The 5,315-nt window shown below is 42.0% G+C and overlaps 1 non-coding gene across 1 annotated transcript; it reads left to right on the top strand.

Moving 5' to 3' along the window:
- The first annotated feature begins 538 nt into the window (after positions 1–538).
- On the top strand, positions 539–643 carry LOC149404593 (small nucleolar RNA R71). The gene has a single exon (XR_016295680.1). It is a non-coding gene; the product is annotated as a small nucleolar RNA R71 (small nucleolar RNA).
- Positions 644–5,315: the final 4,672 nt, after the last annotated feature.

Here is a 5,315-nt window from a genome sequence, read left to right as displayed (position 1 = left end):
CGGTCTTTGATTCAGGAACCCCTGTTGATGCTGTTGTTGTTGGGGCTGCGGCTTCCATGCAAAATTTGGGTTGTTGTTCCATGTGCCGGTGTAGTAGTCGTTGGAATTCTGGAACGTTGGACAATTGTAGTTCCCCACAAAATTTTCATTCTCGGCTTGACACTCGTTTGCATTCGGGCAGTCGTTGGTGAAGTGAGGCCCGTTACACCAGAAGCATGGCTCTGGTGCTGAGTGCATCGCATAGGCAGTGGCTTGCATTTCCTTCAACTGCTTCTTTAGTTCCACCAATTCAGCCGTCACTGCTTTAATTGCTTCTATGTCAGGTGTGGATGTCGTGGTATTCGCGGATGCTGGGGGTGGCTTCATGATTCGTTTCTCCACCAGGCATTGGTCATTTCCCAGTGCTAGCTTGTTTAGGAGTTCCTGGAACTCTGTGGGTGTCTTAGTTAACACTGTGCCTCATGCCGCGGTGTTCACCAAAGTTTTCGTGGATGAGATCAGCCCGTAGTAGAATATCTGAAGCTGGATCGGGAGAGTGACTCCATGATGTGGGCACTTCCTCAACATCTCCTTGAAGCGAGCCCAAGCTTCATGTAGAGATTCGCCTTCCCATTGACTGAAACTATGGATCTCATTTTGTAGTCGGGTTGTCTTCTCGAACGGGAAGAACTTGGCAAAGAAGACATTGCAGAGATCTTCCCATGATTCAATGGAGCCGGCGGGTAGCGACTTAAGCCAAGACTTTGCTCGGTCGCGTAGAGAGAAAGGGAACAATCGAAGATGAATGGCAACAATACTGATATTATGGATTTGGAAAGTATCACATAATTCATTGAAGTTTACGATGTGCTCATTCGGATCTTCATTGGGTGCTCCCGAGAATTGATTCTATTGAACCATGTTAATCATCCCCAAGTTGATCTCGAAGCTTCGATTCCCTTCAACCGATGGATTCTTGATCACCGAGCGATACCCTTGGACCGTGGGTTACACATATTCCATGAGTGGTCGTTCGGGTCCAGGTTCTGCCATCGTTGATTGCGTCTTCTTTTCTCGTCAATTCTTTTTGCAGGTTTTCTCGATTTAAGGGTCGATCGGGAGAAGATTCGATTCACCGTCCTTTCGCATGCACCTTCACAAAAGCAAAAGAGAACACGAAAATAGATGAATACAAGAGAGATAAAAGAAGTTCAAATAGTAAACTTGTTTGATCTAATCTTAATTAAAACAAAAATCCCCGGCAACAGTGCCAAAAACTTGTTGCGATTTTTCCGTACGCAAGTGCACGTAGTCGCTCAAGTAGTGAAGTTTGTAAGTACGAGTCGATCCCATGAAGAAAATGTTTAATCAAATTGACAAGATTACTAGCACGAATTGAACCCGATGATTTGATGATTGTGATGGTTATTAAAACGAATGAAAATTAAAAGCAATTAAAATACGATAGATTACGATAATGAGAAAGCAAGAACTATGGCTTCACAAGTTATTCCTATGGTTTGGATTCGGAAATTAAGCACAAAACACACACTCTTATGTTTGCTAATCACGCTCACGATAATGGTAATCTAAGATTTCTCTCGAACATCTAAGAATCTAAACCTATGCCGAGCTATCTTCTCTTGATCTCAACCCCTAATAACAACGGTTAGCATTAAAAACAAGAATGTTCACACTACTCCGAAACAGCCTAGCTATGTCTAGCCTAGGAATGTATCCCGGTAATTTAATCCTTGTGCACGACTAACCTAATCTCTTCCGAGCATCAAGCAATCCTAATATCATGAACACGGTAGCTAATCGAATTCAAGCATTACACACAAAATTAAAATAAACAAACATGATAGAGCATATGAACATTAATCAATAAGCATGCATGAATCCATAACCATAATCCTAACTTGCTTCACCATGGCTCTTAAAGAATTTAGTGCATGATTGAACAGAGAATAACCAAAGAAGGTGAATATAGAGAACTCATGATAATGAATAAGATATTTAAATTAAGTTATAACAACGGGAGTTCAAAAGATTCAGAGAATAGAGATAAAAACTGTGAATGATGGAAACGTGACGGTGGTGATGATGATCTTCTCCGAACGCTTCATCTCTCCCGAGCTTTTTCACTGAAAATAATAAAGCCAAAACTAGAAAAACTAATCAAAATATGATGTTTATGAATACACAGAAGTGTTTTTATAAGTATCCTAGGTTTTTCGGAGCTCATATGGGCCGTCGGATGAGATCCAACGGCTCAAACTACATTTAAAACCACAAGTCGAATTTGATGTCCTCGGGGGGGGGGGGGGGGGGGGTGCGCCGCACGTGACAAATCTGGGCAGGTATGCGCCTCACAGGAGTCGCACTGAAAAACACACAAGACTCTGTGAAGTCTGTGCAGCACCCAAATGAGGGTGGTTAACTTAACCACCTATCTGGAGCTCCGGGTGTCGGAATTGTGATCCGAAAAATGTTCTGCGGTCCTTGAGAATGCCCCATCCTCCTCGTATGTTCCAAATGCCGCCATGAAGTCCTGAACTCTGAAAATATAAGAAAAACTCCAAAACACTATCAGAACGCTCTTAAACTAGACTCGTTTTGTCGTCTAGAGTATTAACAAACACGTTTAGAACGCGCTTTTCAATGGGGAGACCAAAATAGATATGATCTTGGAAACTCTCCCTGAATCTTTTGATACCTTCAAGCTGAACTACTGCATGAACAAGCTAGAGTACACTATTACCGAACTTATGAAGGAGCTTCACAATGCTGAGGGTCTCACTAATAAAAAGAGGACTCAAGGAGGGGTACATGCTACCACTACTACAAATTAACATATTAGGTGCGGAAGGGTATTAGGTGCGACATGTCGCACCTAAATGTCGCACCTAAGCACATATTAGGAGCGACATGTCGCACCAGATAATCCTCCAAGCGACTAAAAATTTCGCTGATGATTAGTGCTATCCGGTGCGACTTTGTCGCACCCAATATGATAATGTCGCACCTGATACTATTGGGTGCGACATTTGTCGCACCTAATACCATTAGATGCGACATTTGTCGCACCTAATGGGTTTAAAAATTTAAAACGGTCAAAAATTCCCCCCGAATATTTTTGGTTCTGGAATTTCACATTAGGTGCGACATTGTCGCACCTAATAGTCATATTAGGTGCGACACTTATGACTATTAGGTGCGATAGTGTCACACCTAATAGTTTTAGGGTATTTTAAATACCCGAGCGTCTTCTTCCTCTCCCAAACCGCCTCTCTCTCTCTCTCCGATGCTCGTTCTTCTTCCTCCGCCGTGACCTCCCCCGCCGCCGTGACCTCCCCGCCACCGTGACCCATTCGTCGTCCTCCTCCAAGGTACGTCTCTCTCTCTCTCTATCTATCTATCTCTCTCTCTTATTCTCTGTCTCTCCGACTTGCAGGTCGTCCCCCGCGCCGCCCGTGACCACCTCGGCTCAGCCCGGTCGTCCCCCGCCGCCCGTGACCTCCCCGCCGCCCGTGCGCCTCTCTGCCGCCGTGACCTCCCCGGCACCATGACGTACGTCTCTCTCTCTCTCTCTCTCTCTCTCTCTCTCTCTCTCTTATTTTTGTCTTTCTCCGACCTGCAGGTCGTCCCCCGCCGCCCGTGACCACCTCGGCTCAGCCCGGTCGTCCCCCGCCGCCCGTGACCATCCCTCGACTCAGCCCGGTCCTCCCCCCGTACCTGCTGCCACCCTAACAGCCCTCGGCCCACCCGCTGCAGCCCAAATAGCCCCCGTCCCTCTCTTGGCTCAGCCCCGGCCTCGCGTTTAGCTCGTCGCCTCGTCGTCGCCTCGGAAAAGGTTAGATTAGAAATGGATTGAAATTATGTGTTTGAAATGGATAAATGTTTAGTTAATTAGTAATTTTGAAATGGATTAAAATTAATTAGTAATATATATGAAAATAGTAATATGTTAGATTAGAAATGGATTGAAATTATGTGTTTGAAGTGGATAAATGTTTAGTTAATTAGTAATTTTGAAATGGATTGAAATTAATTAGTAATATATATGAAAATAGTAATATGTTTAGTTAATTAATTAATTAGTATTGAAATTGAATTTGAAATGGATATATGTTTAAATTAGAATATTGAGTTAAATGGTTGAAATTAAAATGAATAAATGTTGAAATTGGAATGTTGAGTTAAATTGTTATATGTTGAAATTAGAAAGTTGAATTCGAATATTGAAATGGATATTCGTCTGTTAACTAGTTAATTAGTATCATATGTAGTTAGATTAATTACTAATATATTTTAAAATGATTAGTAACATGTTACATTTAATGTAATTATTGAAAATTTATTGCGACCGAGCCACAGAGGCTTGGTTTAGTATTTAGTATGTTCTGGCAACTTATTCGGTAGAGGGAATTCTACTATCGATAAGTTTTATAGGAAAAAAAATTAGGAATTCATTTTTTCGCTTTTTTTGGAAAGAATTTGTATTTTTAATTAAGAATTCTATTTTCAGAATATTATTTCTAATTAATTTAGAATTTTGTTAATTAATTTTTATTTAATTTTAAATGAATTTTGATTTAGTTTTTTAATTTTGTATTTTTTTTTAATTTAAACACCATATTCTGTGCGACAATGTCGCACCGAATAATATGGCGGGAATGGCATTAGGTGCGACATGTCGCACCTGAAAGTGTCGCACCTAAAGGTGTACTTATTCGGTGCGACATGTCGCACCGAATACCTTCTGCGACGGGTTATCCGGTGCGACGCTGTCGCACCTAATGTCGCACCTAATAAATTTTTAGGTGCGACATTTTAAGCTTTGGGTGCGACATTCGTCGCACCGGATAACGTTTTTTGTCCTAGTGTACTACCTCCACCTCTGGATCTAAGAAGAGACCTCGCAAGGCCGAGAAGAAGAACCAACCTAAGGTTCAAAAGAAGAAGAAGCGCCGGGTTCATAAGGTGGACAAGTCTAACGACAAGTGCCACCACTGCAATGAACCTGGACGTTGGCGCATGAACTATCATGCCTACCTCAAAACTAAGGATAAAGGTATTGTACTTATTACCGAAGCATGCTTAGTAGCTGATAATGTATCAACGTGGATTTTGACTCCGCTGCTACTAATCATATTTGTTGCTCCTTGACTGGTTTCAGGAAAAGCAAAAGTTTAGAGGAAGGTGACTTCTCCTTCAGATGGGATGATGAGAGCTCGATGTCGGGGTAGGCTGTGGGATCTGTGACGCTGTCTTTTGAAGACATAACTTTAAATTTAAATAATGTTTATTTTGTTCCTTCCTTCGGGAAAAAC

This window comes from Urtica dioica, chromosome 2 (genome assembly GCF_054948205.1).
Source record: "Urtica dioica subsp. dioica isolate 48M chromosome 2, U.dioica_male_clone48M_v1_H2, whole genome shotgun sequence".
Taxonomy (NCBI): Eukaryota; Viridiplantae; Streptophyta; class Magnoliopsida; order Rosales; family Urticaceae; genus Urtica; species Urtica dioica.
Note: the sequence above shows the minus strand (reverse complement) of the source record. Positions and strands in the feature narration are given on the sequence as shown.